Below are 19,992 nucleotides of genomic sequence, written 5' to 3'. Positions count from 1 at the left end.
GAAAGCCCATTAGATCAGGATACAGTGACAGAGAGGGAAGAGAAAGTCTGCTTGCTACTGACCCATCTATACTTCATTGTAACCATACCAGCAACCGCCCATGCAATAGGACCATCCCAGGGCTTGTAAGAAAGGGAAAACATTTTATTATGCAAAGCTCCCTTCAAGTTTAACCTATGCAAGGTTCTGTTAGATAGTCAGGTCCAATGATACAAACAGCAGGCAGGAATGAGAGAATGCAAAGAGAGAAGCCAGGGGCTTCTTTCCACTAAGCAAGTTGCCCAGACAGACTGAGAATATTTTTCACATGGTGGCCTGGGTTTGGCCATCTGGCATCATGCGATTTACCTGGGCATGGAAGATTCTGGGCCTGTATGTGTCCCCATGATTCCATCTTCTGACTTGTAGCTCATGAAGTGGAAGACCAGTGCTTCTCCTGGTCCTAGCTTGATAAGGTGGAGGCAAATCTGGAGGAGGATTCAGCTCATCTGAAACACCTGTTGGAGTTTTGAGAGAACTAAGCTGAGCTGAACATTTTCACCTGAAAACTCTGGGCTTGGAATTAGAAAGGAGAGGAGAGAATGGGGCAAAAAGCTTAGAGAGGTTCATGGGCAGTTAGTCAGATGCCATTCATTTTAACAGTGGCACTTTTCTCTTAACTTTTTTTTAACTGACCCAACCAGAGTTGCAGGTGGTGGGACTTCTGTGAGTCATCAGTGATAGACAGGCTCCATTCCACCACCACCACCACCCGGATTCCCTAAACATAGCATCATTTGAAGGCAAGTTTTTTTTTGGAGGGGGGAAATGAGAGCTGCCAGTATCCAACTTTTTAGGTGCTGGGAACCTGCCTCCCTGTGATTCTGTAATTCTCTTGCTTTTCAACCCCTTGATATCTGTTGGAAGTCATCTGTTCTGCCCTCCACCGCAACAAAACTCACTGAAAACAAAATCAATTCCATCAACAGCCATCCTGGTCTGCTTCATCCATTCTTCTTGCCACCAGCAGCTTCTTAATAAGGTATCACAGAATCAATTGATTCACTGCCCCCCCAAATGTTAATTTTATCAAAATTATTAACAGAAGCAATTTCCATCCCCTACCAAAGCTGAAAGAAAGACACGCTTCCCATGCCCACCCCCTTACATTCTCCCTCTTCTCCCCCCCCCACCAAAGGCTCAGAGAGGCATATGGTGATTGGCTCGAATTGCTGTTCTAAGCTGCTCTCTTGGCAAAGTGAAGAGAAACAGTGGGAATGCCAGCTTTGTTTTCCATATGGAGCCACAAGTATGTTGCTAGAGTGGCAGGGAGTGCAACCACACACACACACAACATGTAGGAAGAGAACGAGTTTTCCAGATCCAAAGGCTATAGTATGGTGGAAGAGGTGCAGGCTGAGAATTTGGGGCTTGGGCTTTGGAGCTGCAAGCTGAAGAATGGAGCAGCCCAAAGCAAACACTACAATTCTATGATTCTATGAAAGGAAAAATTCACCAACCTGATGCCCTCCTAGAGTTTGCAGTTTAATGTGGAACTACTGAATTTCTCCCATTCTTACATGTAAGTCATCGTAACATGAAGTAATATCAGAATCCTAGTCTTCAGTCTCTGCAATAAACAAACAAACAAATAAACGAAAAAAAACATAACATTGAGTTTATAGTGTCATTTTACATAATCTTAAAACATTAATGACCAATATAGGCTCTCCACAAATATGCTTGCGAAATCGGTGGGAGAGATTTGCTATTAAATTTTAAATAGCAAAAAATAATAAAAATAATAATTTTCTTTTTTAAAAAAAGAATCCTAGTCTTCTGGGAAAAAGCAACAGCAGCCCCTCCTCCCAAATGCCCAAAAGCCACCAATGTGTATGTGTGAATGCATAATATTTATTGATTATAAATGTATCCCAACTTTTGATCCCAGTCACAATGACTAAGTTATATAACAAATCCTTTACTTTAAAAATTAAAACCATGGCAGAAATGGATCCATGTGGAAAGATTGTTTAGGGAGGTGGGGGAGAGAGTGAAAAAGAAGAGGGGACGACACATGGAAAAACTTCCATCCCTGTGAACATGAGGAAGGGAAGCAACAAAATGGCTGACCATGAAGTGCTCCATGAGTTGGAAGCAAATGGCTGCCTTTGTCTGTCTCCTGCTTCTCTTACACAGGCTGGCCAGTCTTGCATGGCTTCTGCAGATGACCCACCCGGGATCTTCACTTGCTTTCCTCCATCCCATCCTCCTTCTCCTGGTGCTCTTGCTGAAGGCACAGAAATGTGGGATGCCATTATTCAGCCCTGTTGCTAGAAGGCTAAAATAGCCAAAGGAAATAAGTCCCACAATAAATGCTGCCGTTGTGATACCTGCCCAATGTTACTTTATCCAGGACATAACACCTACCATGGTGTCACACACAGACTAGCAATATTACTGTTAATCAATCAGAAATCACATTATACATCTACTGTTAATAAAGGCATACTTCCAGCTAAGTCCTTGAGACAAGCAGGCATTCTGAGAGAGGAAATGGATGAAAAGTTTGCTATGAATTATAGCAGTCATTAATCTGGCTTTCCCTTTATTGCCCCTCAAATCCATCCATAGCTTTCATTCAGAAATGGGCCTGTAGGAGGAGGATTTTTATGTTTGCTACCTTCTCTTTAAAAATTATATTTCTTGAGGTTGATTAAAGAAACTGGACAAGAAGTATAGGATTAAGGGGTTATAATATCACACACACACACACACACACACACACACACACACACACACACACACACATATATATATATATATATATATATATATATATATATATATATATATATATATATATATAAACCAACTATCCATGTAAAGGAATAGTGAACTAAGCAATTGGCTGCAGAGGCATTAGGTCACAAGCTAAGAACATAAAATATCTGCAATGTGCCTCTTGTGCAATTATACCTGGAAAACTATGCCCAGCTGAAGTGTTGACAAGAGCACAGAGGATAAAGTCTATAAATACTTTCAGAGGTAAACATCAAGGAGGGGGGGGACTGCTAAAACCAGTACAATCAGTCTTAGCAAGTCATGATAGGAAGGATTTCTTTTTTTCTTTTTAAGAGCATGTTTTAAGTGAATATCACTAAAACAGTCACAAGCACGGTCCATATATGCCTGAGGCAGTGAGTGGCTATTGGAAAACCTTATCTCCATGGGCTGGTCCCATATCAACCTCGGCAACATGAAAATTCCTACCTCACAAATAACCCTGATCACATCATTACATTTCATGCCACCATTGCCTTGGGTCACTGGTAATGAATGTTAAGATTGGGATTGATGGAATCTTCTTCTAATACTACTACTACTACTACTTTTATATGCCTGTTGTCTTTGTCCATGGATTTTTCTTGGCAGGGATACTGGAGTGGCTTGCCAGTTCCTTCTCCAGGTGGATCACGTTTAGTCAAAACTCTCCACTATGACCTGTCCATCTTGGGTGGCCCTGCATGGCATAGCTCATAGCTTCTCTGAGTTATTCAAGCCCCTTCGCCACGACAAGGCATTGATCCATGAAGGGATGGTTGGACAGTGTTCTTGAAGCTACGAACATGAGTTTGACCAAACTGCGGGAGGCAGTGCAAGACAGGAGTGGCGTGCTATGGTCCATGGGGTCACGAAGAGTCGGACATGACTAAACGACTAAACTACTACTACTACTATTATACTAACCTTTATCAGAAGATCCCAGGGCAGTGTACAACATTTAAAACACATTACAGAACATCAATGATAAAAACATAATAAAAAGCATAATAAAAAGTATACTGGCAGACAGCCTAATAATAAAATAGTCATCATAATAACAGCCCTCTACCTGACACTTTCACAGGTCATAAATTATTTAATAGCCATAGACCTGGGTAAAGAGGAGTGTTTTTGCCTCCTCCTCTGGGGGGAGCATTCTACAATTGGGGAGCCACCACAGAAAAGGCCCATCTAATCTCTCCGGGACAGGGGACATCCATTGAGAAGATCCTCAGATGACAAGTGCAGGGTCTGGGTCAGTTTGTATGGGGAGAGGCGATCCTTAACGTATTGAGGTTTTATAGGTCAACACCAGCACTTTGAATCCATTTTTACCAGAGTGGTGGTGGAATTCAGGTCCAAGAATCAAATTTACACCCACCCACCCTCCACCTCTCTATCTGACTGTCAGAACTCTCCCTGGGCCATATCCCTCACTGCTCCACACCTTTCTTGAGGTTTTTTGCTCAGCTGGAATGTTTCCTAGAATTCTAATGACTCCTCTTGCTTGTCTAGGAGGAGGATAGAGACAGAGGGTGTGTATGTATGTGTAGAAACTAGCCTCCAATAATATAGTCTACTGCATTGTACAGAGCCACATAGTCACTTCCTATTGTTTACAACTAGACCTTTAGAGTGAATTTCTCGGTGTCCCCTTTAGAGTCCATTTTTCAAGGTTAAGAATGTAAAGACCAGAACAAAATTCAAACAACCAGTACCCTTTAAGATGTTAATAAGTACTAAGAAAAATATATTGGGTCTGATGGCACAAGGTTACGCCCTGACGAGCATGTCCTCTCTGATCAGCTGATTGTATAAATAAACCTTTCACGTTTTTGCATGCCTTATTTTGCTTTTCCGTGTTGCGATTTCTTTAAAAAAAATATTATTATTATGGCTAGGGGCTTCAAAAGCTAAAAGTGACCTATACCTCTAAGGGCATCTGGGAGGCCCCAAATATACAATGTAAAAACATATAATGTTTCTAGCTGCTCATGCGCAGGTGGTATAGCACCTGCACATTGGACAACAACACACATTTCTGAGGAATTTTATCATTCTATGGTTCTTAATAATAATGTAAATAATACATAGTGATTCAGAGTGTTTAGATTGCTTCAGTACATTATCCCAGTAAACCTTCCAGCAACCTTGTAAAGTAGGTCAGAGTTATTAACCCCATGCAGCAGATGTGTGTATTTGTGTGCAGGGGAAACAACAGCCTAAGGCCACCTAATGCAGTTACTGGTTGGGTTTTTATTTATTATCACAAATTTATTAAAGAGAAAAGGGGGAAACCCAAAAGTATGGAAAACAAACACACAACAACAACAACAAAACAAAACAAAACAAAACCATCAGTTCACTGTCACAATGCAAGAAACATCCTTCTTAATTTAGACATACAGATATGCCTTCCAAATGTTCACGTAGCTATCCAAATGAAGTTGATGCTTATAGAAAGTAGGTTCAAATGTGGCAAGGGCAATGATGCCTTCAGACAATTGCATAATAGATGGTGAGAATTTATCACCCCAGGCTTCAAGTATAAATTTCTAATAAAAATCCATTTTTGTTGTCCTGTCCCCATACTACAGGTGTGCCATTTAAAAGTACATGACTGTCCATGAATATAGGAATTTGCCAAGACAAAATTAATGCAGACAACAACTTCAGACCAAAGAGCAGTAAGGACAAGTGTCAGGGAGGCACTTCGCCTCCAGCATCTATCTGAGTTAAACAACACCTTATTGTAGAGAATCAGAGAATAGAATCATGGAGTTTGAAGGGACCCCAAGGGTCATCTAGTTCAACCCCAGCAATGCAGGAATCTTTTGCCCAACGTGGGGCTTGAACCCATGATCCTGAATTCAATTGTCTCATGCTCTACCAACTGAACTGTCTCAGCTGTAACCAACATACCCAAAATATCATATATATATATATATATATATATATATATATATATATATATATATATACTGCTGAATCAATCTCAATTTAAATCTAAATGAATATCATGTGTGGATCCTAAAACATCTCCCCATTGTTTAAGTTATTTAGCTTGTACATTCAAACTCCCAGTTTCAGCTGTTGGTGAGAGCTGAACCAAGGACTTCCCTGCTGTCCAGTTACTGCGCCTACAGAATACTAGCTCTTCCTCCTGGGTCTGGCTTAAATTCAGGACATTTCCCTTTCCCTGAGGAATTAAGTGGGCGCTTAGGAGAAGGACAGCCACTCAGTGCTAGAGCCCTTGCTTTGCATGTAGAAGGTTCCAGATTCAACCCCCAAGTAGGACTGGGAGAGCTGCCTGTCAATGTAGGCAGTACTGAGCTGGATGAACTAATGGCCTGACTTGGTGTAAAACAGATTTCTGTGGCCGTCCTATTCTGCTTTCCCAGCCCCCCCAGCTGCTCCTTTTACACTTGCTAGTCTTTCCACCCCAACCTCTCACCTCATAAACAAAGTGCCTCACTTTAGAGACACTTTCCAACAGCAAATTCCTTCTCTCTCCCTCCCTCTTTTCAATGCTTCCAGTTATTGGCATTTATGGCGAGAGTTAATCTGAGGCAGCCACACTTGCCTATGTGCTATTTCAAGTTATGGTCAATGCCAGCATAAGAAATTGAGACGGGCAGATTTTGAACTGGAGCTGAATACCATTTGCAGCCCCAATTAGCATCTTAATAAATGCTTCGTTATTGCAATCATACCATTATTATGTTTTACAAATCTCTTGCGGATTGAATTTGCGTTTGTCCAACTATGAGACTTTTGTGCTACACAGAATAATGGTGATGTTGGATTTTACATAGGTAGTCAGATGACACATACTCTTTTGTATGTGACCCAGTAAAAGGGGCTAATGTTTTTAGCCAGTAGCTAATACAAAAGCATAATTAATGTGATGGATTTATGACTCCTGGATGTCACGTTAATGTAAAACCAAGGCTGTTTCTCTGACATAATGAAAAGTCAGTGATAAAGGGAGCCCCAGAAATGAATCCCTTTTGAGATCTGGGAACACCTTTGAAAAGAATGTGTGTAAATATGAGAGAAAACAGTTTCAAATGAATGACAAAATTAATCAGTGCTATCTTTTGGTGTCTTGAAAATGTGAAGCACGTGTCAAAACTAGTATCAATTCGTGGTTTATTATCCAAGTGTAAAGGAATATTGGGAAAAAAATTCATGGTTGATAATACATAGGCAGTTCAGCGAGACTCTTCTTGTTTCTTGTCAGCCAATACAAAACGTATAAGGAATTCTTTCAGGGTAAGGAAATAATAGTTTCTATGATTGTAGTGGCCAGAAACGGATGTGCTACAAAGAGACAGACGACAAAGTGAAATCCCAGGCAGATATGGGCGAAAATGTGGACGATAACAGGTCATGTGTGAGGAAAGAGGGAAGACAAAAGACTGAGTTGGTTAATAAGGTCGAGACCACGTTTGCCAGATTTCCTAAAAGAAAGTGGAGCCCAAAGTTGGACGTACTTTCCATGCATTTGGGGGGGGGGGGACACGTTTGAGCGATTCTTAGTTGCACTACGATACGATTTTTTTAAAAGGGAGTGAGAAAATATGAACAGTGCGGAAGCGCATTCCTTTTGTTCAACAGGCTATGAAACGCGCAGACGCTTTTCTGAGGGAGAAATTCCTCAGCGTGAAGCGAAGCCCTTGTTCATGGTGTGTCGACCAAAAACCCCAAATCCTTAAGTGAACCCTTTCTTTCTTTCTTTCTTTCTTTCTTTCTTTCTTTCTTTCTTTCTTTCTTTCTTTCTTTCTTTCTTTCTTTCTTTCTTTCTTTCTTTGTCTCCCCACCCCTTCCTTTCTTTCTTCTTCAAACAGTTTCCCCAGACCCCAAACGAAGCCCCGTGTGGAAAGCGCGCGCTACTAACGCGCCTCGACGGGGCTCGCTTTCTTCACCACACAATACACACAAACGCGTGGTGTATATTTGTGTGTTTGTCTGTCCCCGTGTGCGTGTAGGGGCGGTGGCTTGCCGCCTCCCAATCCCCACCCACCTACCCACCGTCCCGCCTCAGCCGGAGAATGACTTCACGCTCGCCGCCTCGCGCCTCTACTAATCCCGTCCCTTTCGGAAACCCTACAGTCATTCTTCCACACGGACTGTGGCGGCGGCGGGGGCGGCGAGGAGGAGGAGGACCCAGACAGACAAGACAGACGAGCTCTCCCTCGGCGCGCGCACTCCCAACTCTCGCCGAACAACGCGTCGGAGAAAGGCGAAGGGGTGCCCAAGTTATGCTTTCGCCGCCAATGGGGGAGCGTGTCGCGCCTCACGTGACGATGCTTACCCCCTCCCCACCCCACCCCGCCTGCCCGCCCACCTCCAACAATCACCATCACCCTGTCTCTTCACACGGGCGCTATTTAGTTCTTCAATTCAGGTCGGCGAGTTCGCGCCGGCGGTGGGATGTCTCTGTGCGCGCCAAGGGGAGCGCCCCGTTCGCGGCGGCGGCGGTGGCGGCGGCAGCTGCTGGACAAGGGAGACTTTCCCACCACCGCCCTCCTTTCCGTTTCTTCTTCTTCGGCACGGCCCGACACAGCCCTTGCCCCGGCCCCCCGCGCATCCAACCCCTGGGAATTCTGCATCTTTGGTATGCTTCTCACGCCGCGTCCAGCTTGCGGACGACGCCGGAGGGACTTTGCCTCAGCGGGAAACGGTGAGTCGTCCCCACACCCCCATCCCGTTCTACTCGCGCTTCTTTCTTCTCAGAGCGGCGGGTTCGGTCCCGGGCATGTGTCAAAAAACGCTTCCCCTCACTCTTGGCGGACCCGCCTTTGGCGCGCAGGTGGGGGCATTCCTGAGGAGAAGACTTTGCGGGGGTGGGGGGAAGAGAGCGTCGCCTGCCGATTTTCCGAGAAAGCCCTCAACTTCTTTTTTTATATACTGTATAAAATGTGCAGAGTTATTCCCTCAGGGCAAAAGTCTGCGAAGCCACGCCGCTGCTTATCGCAGACAGTGTCCTGCTTTGTTCGTGAGGGAAAACGAGGAGGGGGAAGGTGGGGTGGCTGGCTGGCTGGGTGGGGGAAACGGCGGCGACGAGGAAAGAGGCTCTGAGACCGGGGGGGGGGGACGACGACGAGGACGCTCGGCTCCTTATTGATTTTCCGCGCCTTCCTTTCTCGGGGGGTCTTGATTGAGGCGCGGCGCTCCGGGTGGGGCGTTGGGGAAGCGAGGGACAAACTTTGCCAAGTCAGCTGGCGAGGGGAGGACGCGCCACACTTTGCAGGCATCTGACAGTTATGATAATGAGGCCGCCCGGAGACACTTCGGGGACAAAACACCTCGCAGGTTCTTCTGGACAAGGTTCTGTGGAGCAAGAGACCCCCCCTCACTCCACTCTCACCCCCCCTTTCGAGTAGGATTTCTTTCTTTCTTTTCTTTCCTGACATATAAATAAATAAATCTCTTTCCAGCTATTTACTGTATTTATTTATTTATTTGCCTGCCTAGGATAATTTAATTGCACCTAGGGCAGAGAGACTGCTCCCCCCCCCGAAAAAAAGAAACCCCAACACACAAACACACACATAGACACGCATTGGAATTCTCTCGCCTTTGATTTTGAATTTGCTTGAATTCCCAACGGGCTTGGGAGAAAAAGAAGAAGAAAAGAAAAAGGAAAGGGGTGTGGGACTCTCTTCATAGCACAAGATCAGAGGGAAGAGAAGACAAGGCGATCAGAAGACATTCATAATAAGAAGCCTTTCCCTGGTGCTTTACACACACACACACACACACACACACACACACACACACACACACACACGAGAGATTCAAGTTGCTTTTGCTGCGTGAGATTTACGAGTTCTCAAGCAGGAGCAACAGACAAAGCATAATGGGGTGTAGTTTCTTCTTCTTCTTCTTCTTCTTCTTCTTCTTCTTCTTCTTCTTCTTCTTCTTCTTCTTCTTCTTCTTCTTCTTCTTCTTCTTCTTCTTCTTCTTCTTCTTCTTCTTCTTCTTCTTCTTCTTCTTCTTCTTCTTCGCCCCCTTTTTCTCCCCTCCTCCCGAGAAGGAGGAAAATGAATTCAAGAGTCTCGGAGTATAGCAAGGCACTTTGATTTACAGCTTATGCTCGCATAAAGAATTCTCACCAGGCACTAAAGAGTAGAAAAATGCGACCCTTTATGAGAAAGTTGCATTCTGAAACTAGCTTCACAGGGGAGCGGTTTGGGACGGAGGGGAGGGGAGGAGGGGAGGGCGAGCAGGACAATAGAAATCTGATTCAGACCCAGCTAAGCAGGGTCTGTAAGAAAGTGCAGAGCAAAACCTAACACACACAGAGAGACATGCAAACTGTTTCTAGGTTCACCCACAACGAAACAAAACAATGCCCCTTGAAATATGAATTTCAATTAAAATAAGAAAATGGTTTAGTGAGACTCCAGACGTTCCTAATTACAGCTGGAAATAAATCTTCGCGGGCAGAGCCTACGCTTGCTGTGGTTTGTTGGGAAAGGAACCCAAGGAATGCATTTTCTAAAAGGAGGACTCGGCGTGGAAATATCTCATAACCTTTTTTAAACACACACAAAGCAACACTATTATTTTCCTCTTCTTTGTCTGCCATACTGTTATCTACACCTCCCCCAACCACCGCCCACTGTGAGCTGAGACACCTGAAGGCCAGACATAATGATCAACAGAGCGCTTTACTCCAGCCTGTCTGGATTCCAGCCAGGTCCCCCCCCCTTTCCCCATTCTCCAATCAAGGAGCCTGCACGCAATGCACGCCAGGCTTATTCTTCAACTGCATGCAGAAGAAGGGTGGGAGTCTTGCTCCTCACACCATGGCAAGACCCAGGCAAACAATATCCCCTTTCTCTAGCCAGGCGAAGATCCGTTTTGACACGTATTTTCTCTGTCCCTCGCAATGCATTTGCAAGCACGCACCACTATCTGCTACTCATTGCAGTTTTGTCAAGCTCGCAGTTTACTTTAGCATTCATGTGCTGTGCATTTCATATACTATGACAGTTCCCACAGGTGTTATCTTTAGAGAGTGTGGAGTGTATAGAAAGGCATTGCACACATGTGTCTTGCGTGGTGCTTCTCCCCCCCTTAAAAAAAAAAGATTATTGTGTTTAGACTATCATACATAAAAATGCCAAGGTACTTCAATAACCTATTTGTAAGGAGCATCAGGTCATTTACTTTGCTGTTATTCCCCTTGTTGGCCAGCTATTGCATGGTTTTGAGAAACAACACTTTCATAAAGTTGGACTTTGGGGTAAAACACTGAGGTGCTCATGCCTCCAGAGTTGCACTTAAACTTTCAATGTGGCCTGTGAATTGGTTAGAAGGAGATGAGTAACTGTGCAATTCTACATTTATTTACTTGGAAGTAAGTCTGATGATGTGCAGTTCAATGGCTTACTCCTAGGTAAGTAAGTAAGTAAGTAAGTAAGTAAGTACAGGACTGTAGCCTTAAAGACAAGAAATATTTAGTGTTGAGTAACTAGGAAATTTTGCCTGAAACCAAATTCTAAGCAGTTTTGGATGACCCTGAACAGGTGAGCATAGGTATGAGTTTTGCAGGAAGTTAACAAAATGTTGATGAAGATTACGGTAGGAAAATATTTCCTGCGGCTTTTGCACAAGTTAGTGTTTGCTATAAGTGCATTATAATGGTCATATATGTGCGGGTTGATTCTTTTATGGCACAGCTTAGCGCAGAGTATGGTTGCTGCAGAACTGCTTTTACCAGCCTAAAATGTGCCAGGTTATGGAAACCTGGTGCAAAAGCAGTGAAACCTTGTGACCTTGCTGCCTCTTCACCTGATAAATTCCACTAAGGATGTTTGAGAACAACAGCAACTTTTGCCTGAAATTTGGCCAGTTAAAGAGAACATTGATGTCATTTTAAAATAATATTAGTGAAATCTCTTAGGCGAAAGTGTGGGAAGGTCATGCATCTCTCATTCAAAGCTAGTTTCACATACCAACCGGTATTCTGTGCCCAGCCATGCAATATAGAAATGGATATGGCCATTATAATACATTTATAGCAAAAAACTGTTATTGAGAATGAAACCTCCTATGCAGTGAGGGAGGAAAACAAATAACGTGGTGTTGTTATTATTATTTTTTAAAGATACATCTGTAATTTTGTGATGTTCTTTAGCTTTACTGTTTCGGGTTTACTCCAATGAGTAAATTGATCTTCTATTCATTTGTTTTTGTTTTCAATGGTGCATTCAACTAGTAACTTTCTTTCTAAAAGTTTCCCATACCCACTGCAGGCATTTTTCTGAGAGAAAGTATGTATGTTGGGTAGGGGGCGGGAGTAATGGCATTCTCTAAATAATTTCAATGGAAACCTTGTCTGCACACATATGGCAAAGTAACTTGAGTAACATGTTAACTGATATAGTGTAACAAAACATTTCCTTAAAATTTCTATTTAAAGAGGAGACCTATAATGTTGTCCATCTGCATTGTAATGCAGACGATTGCATGTGTATGAAAATACCATCCATACAACAAAACGACATTTAAAACTCCTTACATACTTCTGATAGGGTAGTGGAATTCCAGCAGTCTAAGTATGTAACTGCACTATACTATAAATGTATACCTAGAGTTCAAAAGGACTTACTTCCGTGTAAGAATGTATTGAAGTACTTAAAATTAAGTCCCATTAAGCCCAATAGGGTTTTTTTTCCAATGTGAGTGGGTAAGGAATTGAAAGGTTGTTCATGAAAACATTCATTCTAGTGTTCTTAATGTGTTCTATTTTCATTATCACTGTCATTTATTCAGTTTACTTACTTCTCAAAGCAGTTTTTTTTAATTACTTCAAATAACTAGAGAGGTTACAGCATCTCCAAAGATACATTCATCCCGATTTCTACCTATTTAATGCACCAACAGATGTTAATATGCATCTTATATTCAATACTTACTTAAAGAGATTTCATAATCCCAGTGTGTTACTTCAAATCTTACCTGTAAATCATCACTCACCCGAACTTCACCACAATGGGCAATAATAGCCTTCAGTGGTGGTAAGTGATCTTGTGATTTATTTATTTTTTTAAAAAAGTACAGTGCTGGTCTCCTTCAAAGTGTGAAGAGAAAGATTGAAAACTGACTGTTCACTGTTTTGACTTCCTCAATTAAAATTATATGGGCACCCGTATAGTTTCTCCATTGGGGTGAAAACAGCTGGATTTCAGTTGATTTCAGTGGAGTAGTGGTGGAAAGGGAGAGGGCTCAAAAATCCGCTTGTGTTTCAGATCACAGCCTTTGTAGCTTTGTAAAACAAAAGAGATATGTTAAAAGGGAAGAAGAAAGAAGAAAAGAATCACAGTCAGATACGTACACAATTCATCCCCACTTCTGAATTAATATACATTCATTAGTACAAATTTTTTTAAACTTAAACCTTTTAGTGACAGGACTGCTGCTCTAGCCTTTGGAAATGGGAACCTGCAACTGAATTAAGTTTATCCAGGATCAGACACCCTTGCTGTACAGTTTGCCCACTTTTAAGTGGGAGTCATTACGATACTGATACTTTCCTTGGTATAATCTTTTGAACAGTAGCTACATCTAATATAGTTTGTTGCACAGTTGTGTAAGTTCATTCTGAAGGAGTATCAAAAATCAAGATATTCTCTCTTACTATTATTCATTTTGGTGTTTGTGTGTGGCAGCCGTCATTCTCCACACACACACACACACACACACACACACACACACCCCATCCCCTGGAATGGCGCTTGGTCTAGGGCATTGTGGAGGATGCAAAAATGGTGGCCGGGTTGCCTACACAGTTTCTGCACCTGTGTTGCAAAAGACAGCAGCAGCAGCAGCAAAATCAACAACAAGAAAAACTTAGGGAGGAAAGAAGGAAACTGTGCTATAGCCAGTGCAAATGGTCTTCCCAAGAAAGGGGAAGGGCTGTAACTCAGTGGTGGAGCGTATAATTTGCATGTAGAAAATCCCAGCTTCAATCTCTGGCAGGTCCTGATAAGGTTGGGAATTCCCCCATCTGAAACCCTTGCAAGCTGTGGCCAGTCAGACAATAAGGAAGTAGATGGACCAAATCTGATTTGGTAGAAAGCACCTTCCTGTATTCCTATATGTTAACTGTTGAATAATTTCTCCTCTCCCATAAGAAATTTGGTGAAAACACCCACCCACCACCAATTTCTCTGTCCACAGACAGAGTGGATAATTCTGAGAGTTCGTTTGATGGCACCACTTTCCCAGAATGGTTCTTTAAATTTATGGTGTGACATTGTGGCACCTGACTCAGAAATCTGGTTCTTCTGTATTTCCAAAATAACTGTGAAAATGTATATTCACAGTCTGCTGAAGAATCCAGTGTTGTACACCTGTGCCCTATCTAGGTGCACACACATGTTCACGCACTTACACATACATACCTGCAGTTGAGTTTCCCTCTACTGATCAGCCTCTCCTGTTCCTTGGCTAGAAGAACCCATTCAGAAACAGGACCACGAATTCTAAGATTTGCCTTTGCACAGGAACACGCAGTGGACCTATACTGGGAATAGCAAATTCAGCGTGACTCAATACCATGCATCCAGCGCTGCTTTAAATACATGTCCTGATTTATATATTCAAGGCATTGACTGCTGTAATTACTGCATGAAGTTTGCATCAGCCCTTACCCACATCTTCTCAAATTACGTGTTGGGTATTCTTACATGGTGCTAATTAGGCAACCATTGCTGAAGCAGGTCTTCCCAAATCCACTACCGGAATGTCTCCATCTCCATCTTTGCTTCCAGACTGTAGTGAACAGGGTACATCATTTAGGTGACTACATGCAAATAATAGATGCCAGAAGGAGAACCTAAGGAAAGGAGCCATTCTGAGCCTTCCAAAAAGGACAGGGTTGCACGTGCAGGAAACAAAGGTCGTTGCTGCATGCCTGCTTCAACCCCCCACTGCTTCCAGTGTTGCCACCAACACCTGTAAATCGATGCAAGAAATACACTCAGCACCGCACCTTTCCCCTGTAACAGTCACCTCTGAATGAACCTAGCAATAACACCTTTTTTAACAGATCGGCTTTTGTAACAAGCTGGAGTAGAAATCATGGTTATTGGAAATAATTAGAATTTGAACAATGCTTCCACTTGGTGTTCTGCCTGGTGGTAGGAGCCGGCAAGGGGGGTGCAGATAATTAAAGAAGCACTTCTTATTGCAGTGCTTCATTGTTACAGCTGCTGTTTCAGTGGGACTGTAGCTGATGTGTCTGTAGCGAGCTTGCTCCCTGTGCCTCGACTAGTGGTAATGGGGTTTGTTTCCCCCCCCCCTCAAAACCTATGGTCTGTGGCCAGACACCTGCAGATCTGTAGGTTTTGGAACCATTCACATTTGTGGTGTGCGTATGCCAAAGTGTGGTGGAGGAGATAATTTGGCAAGCCTTTAGGATATGGTCTGATCTCAGCACCCCAAATTGCGGTGGAAAAATTGCTACAAAACTTTGATTGATAAATATGCTGCCCAATGTCGCATGATGCTCAGTTGTGTGTAGTTAATTTGTAGCTATGAAAGTTACATACAGAATATTGTGTGGCTGGGATAAGTTGATGGGGTGTGGGGTAGGGAAGGTGCTTACCAGCCCTATACCCTCGGTGTTTCCCCCCCTTGTATAAATCACCTTAATGGTAAAGTCACCAAGGAGAAAAGGGTTAAACAGCTCCTCCTTAGCTAGTCTTCCCCTGTAGCTTGCAACCTGTTTGGCTGCATTTGGTAAAAGAAAAGAAACAGTAATAATTGGGGATAAATTTCAAAACTTTTACAAAATGCCTGCACACTTACGCAAATGGCTTCTGCACATTTCCAAAATAATTTGCACTTTAAGTATATGCTTAAACCAGCACAATAGTTCTGTTTAATTTCCATCAACTTTTGTCCACCACTACTCTTGTATTTCCAGCAGTTTTTTTAAAAAAACTTCCTCCACCTACAAATAATCCCCGCCCCAGTTAGAGAACTGCCAGATTTATGTTATTGTGCCCATGCAGTCAAAAAAGGGCAGTGGCAGCAGAGGGGAGGCATAGAATTCCAAATGTTGTAAATAGCTGGACTGTGGATCAGGAGGTAAATAAAAAATAAATTGACACATAGACAGCACATAAGTGCAAAGGTAGAAATTTACATTATGCATTTTGTAAAGCATCCGGTAATGCAGAAAGGGAGGAAGGACAGTGGAAAGGAAAAAGAAATGGGTCGACACATCTGTCAGGAACCCAGAAATGTTTGTACCTCATTTAATGGAGTATAAACTTTCCCATGTCAGAAATGAAAGTTTAGCATTGCGTGAGTTGTGGCTTTCCAGGGTGCCTACTTGAGGTCAAATGTGTTATGGTCTACACCCAGATCTCATGCTGTTTCCAATGCAGTAGCCCTTTCCATGTAGGAAAGGCTTAGTAGGTCAAGCTATCCTTGCAACCTTGAGGAAAAAATTATATCAGAGACATTCTTAGAATGTTAAAAGGACTGCTTTGATTGCCCCTACCTTTATCAAGCCTGTTGCTGGCAACTGAGCCTACAAATCTTGCTAAGCACGGGACATGAGTAAGTGAACTTATGCATCTATAGAAAGGAAATGAGCTGCACAGAGCATTTTTGGAGATAAAAATATGTTAAGGGAACCTAAATGTAAACATGCTTCTCTTTGATTCCTTGGCAAACTGTTGCAGAGAAAGAGAGGCGGGGGAGAGGGGGGGGAGAGAGAGAGAGAGAGAGTGTGTGTGTCTGAGTTTCAACGACTTTTCTGTACGGTAGAACTGAACCAGATGGCCACGTGCTCTTTTCTTATTTAGATGAGAGTTTTCCTTTCAATAACATCTTTCTTCCTGACCTGCTTAAAAATTCCAGAGAATGAAATCAGCACAGGATTTTCAATTCTAATTGACCATGTGCAGAGGAAGGGCCAGTGGAGAAATCAGTAGAGCCATTGTGAGACACACTACATCAATCTCGCCTTTGTCTTGCATCCTTGCTAGCCAGAGCTGAAATAATTAGGAATATTTGATGTATACGGGTTGGACTAGAATTGCTATGTTAACTGTTTTTATGTGTCTCTGTGTGGAGGATTTAGGTGGAGTCCTTTTTTCCAGAATGAGGTGGTGCCCAAGAAGGCATGGTTGTCTAGGGTCTCTGCCATGCGTTCATTCACATTCGGTGCATTTAAAACAAAACGTGCTTGAAAATTCACAAAACTTTTAATATATTTGCTTTCCCTCAAAAGGTGTGTTTCTAAATGCACTTCCTTCCAAATCACAAATTACTAAATGTACTTTCTTTGAAAACCCACATTTCAATAGTTTTATTTCGCACCAACATCTGCGTTAGAACATTTGGGAAGTGTGAAAAGCCGCAGGTAACTTGGGTTCTGGGAGGTTGTGAATCAGTTGGTATCAGAATTCACAACAATCGGGTTCTTCAAGCATCCTTAGTGTCACCCTGCACACAGGCAAACACTGCTTATTCTCGCTGGATATGAGAGAAAGATAGAAAAACCTCCACAGGCATTATAAGGGAGGGAGGGAGCAAATTATAGCATGCTTGATTCTTTGTCATTGTTAACTGTAGGGTGAGTGTGGCTGGAGAAAAGTGGCTGTGATATGTAATTTATAACTGTATACACTGAAATGTATGTAGTACTTTCTTGCTGTGCTGAGCAATAATCTACAGGCATGTTCTAGATGTGACAAATAACGAGAAGATGCAAATCGTAATACTTTAAAATAGTTTTCACCACAACACTGCCATCTAAAAATTGAGTAAAAGAGCTGGAATTATTAAAAAGACAATGTTTAATAATAACCATGAACTAACACTGCAAGTACAATCCAGCAGAAGTTAAGCCCCAATTATCTGAATGGGAGATATTTGTCTGTATTCTGAACATACCCATCAGAAGTATGTGCTGTAAATGTTGCTGGATCATGCCATGCATTTTAATAGTTCCCTTTTTAAATTTTATAAGCTCGTCCAGAAGGTATGTTGTTTGCTTCAGGAGGAACTGAAACAGTCTCAAAATGTACGGTAGTTGAAATCACAGTATAGGACTCATAGAGTTCTCGCTTGCTTCAAGAAAGTCATGATATCTCACCACATGCTGAAATTTTACTTTAGTCGTTGTATCTAAAAGGAGCATTGCTTGAGTTAAACAAGCTGATCATCAAATGTCTGAATCAGAAAATTCCTCTGATTCTCTGGTCATACCATCATCAACAGTAATCAAAGCTGCATGTGTGTACATTTCACGGTATGTACGTGTGCTGAAAAACCACAACTGGCTGTGGCTTTCCATCCCATGGATATATATAAAAGTTATTACAGATTCTAAGACATCTAGCCCAGTGGTTTTCAGTCCATTTTCTAGGAAAACCATGGGGTTCCTTGGAAGCTTCTCAGGGATTCCTCAATTAGATTAGTAATGCTGCATGGGTTTCTCAAAAAATGAGCATGCTTACCATTAGCTTCTCTGCAATCTGTTGCCAGAGGAAAGTTTGGGGTTGTGCAAAGCCTAGGTTTGCGCATTGTGTTTGTGTTGAGCTACAGTGAGGCCCACTAACTTTGGGAAGTGCCCCACATGAATTGAGTCTGCACTCTGGAATTCGTTGTTGCTGTACGGAAGATATGAAGCGGCTTCTCAAGGGATGAGAGAGGAGTCAACGTGGAAAGGTAGAAAGTTTGAAAATCACGAATCAACTTAAGTGACCCATAGTGGCCCAGTCTGAAGGCTTTCAGAGATTTAATAGCATAAGTAGTATTTCTGTCTTTCAGTAGATGGTAATATTGGATTGTGGACCAGATCCAAGTGCTCTTGGAGGAAACTGATGCTCTAGACTTGGTTTTGGCATAGAAACTGCTTTGGTCGCCAGGTTGCTCACCTGGGTAAGGTGGTTTGAGCATATGACACCAATCCTGGCCCAATTGCGCTGGCTGCCAATTAGTTTCTGGGCCCAATTAAAAGTGCTGGTTTTGTCCTATAAAGCCTTAAATGGCTCAGGACAGCAATACCTTATTAATTGAAGGACTGCCACTCCCTATATGAACCTACCCAGCTCCTGAGATCATCATCTGAGGCCCTTCTTTGTGTGACTTCTCCATAAGAGTTCCAGAGGGCAGCAAGATGAGAGCAGGCCTTTTCTGTGGTGACTCCCAGGGAGGCTCGCCTGGCACCTTTGTTACATATCTTTAGGCACTAGGCAAAAACATTTTTATTCTCTCCTGGCTTTGGCTAATTAAACAATCTATGGTCTTTTAAACTGGGGGTGGGTGACATTATTGTTTTGTTTGTTACTATTTTCTGTATCTATATTGTAAACCACCCTTGTAATCCTCAGATGAAAGGTGATATAACAACAACAACAACAACAACAACAACATTCTTTATTTGAGGAATAAATCTCCCATTAATTTGCCTAGCCCTTCTGAAAACTTATTTCTCCTCTTGAACAAATGTCACGTTTGATGGCCAGGAATTGCAAGAGTTAATTGTGCAGTCCAACCCCCCCCCCCAAAAAAAACCATAGTTCACACTTGTTTTAAGTTTGTCATGTGAATATCATTAGGTAGCCTAGTTTGACCAATAACAGGTTGTGCAATAGCCAGGTAGTTGCAGTCAGTTTCTTGGCCTAATTCAGAATGCTAGTTTGAACTTTAAAAATCCTACAAGACTCATGACGGAGATGCCACAAGGCCAATCTCTTTCCATACAAGCCTGACCATGAGTAAGAGGCCCTTCTGTGGGTTGCTGTGATGAGGTGGGGATGACACATAATATAGCCCTTTTTCTCATGGCAGCCTGCCATAACAGAACTTGCTCCCCCAGCAAAGCTCACCTGGTTGCCGTTTCTGTTACCCTTTTAGTTTGAGGTGAATCTGTTTCTTTCCACCCAAACTTTTTATGATGCTTAATCTGACGGATACGTCTGTATGGCTTTTCTTTAAACTGCTGTTATGAAACTGTGTTCTTTGGCTGTACCGTATAAATCTTTATTGAGACCATTGTTTCACGCTTTGGAATGCTACATGCCTAAAAGCATTACTCAAATGGGAAAAAATAAATGAGCAAAACTACAGCTGGGTATACTGTCAACTTTCTTGCACCAATAAAATGGCATGTACCTATTGGGTAGAATTATGCACTGTATATACACT

General features: G+C 42.5%; 1 long non-coding RNA gene across 3 annotated transcripts in view; it reads left to right on the top strand.

Moving 5' to 3' along the window:
* Positions 1–8,288: 8,288 nt before the first annotated feature.
* LOC118088729 (uncharacterized) overlaps positions 8,289–19,992 on the top strand; it is a 97,760-nt gene continuing 86,056 nt past the window's right edge. For all 3 annotated transcript variants that reach the window (XR_004693045.2, XR_009557865.1, XR_009557866.1), the window contains exon 1: positions 8,289–8,491. This is a non-coding gene — a long non-coding RNA (uncharacterized LOC118088729). The remainder of the gene's footprint in view (positions 8,492–19,992) is intronic.

The sequence above is a fragment of the Zootoca vivipara genome, chromosome 7, assembly GCF_963506605.1.
Source record: "Zootoca vivipara chromosome 7, rZooViv1.1, whole genome shotgun sequence".
NCBI lineage: Eukaryota > Metazoa > Chordata > Lepidosauria > Squamata > Lacertidae > Zootoca > Zootoca vivipara.
Note: the sequence above shows the minus strand (reverse complement) of the source record. Positions and strands in the feature narration are given on the sequence as shown.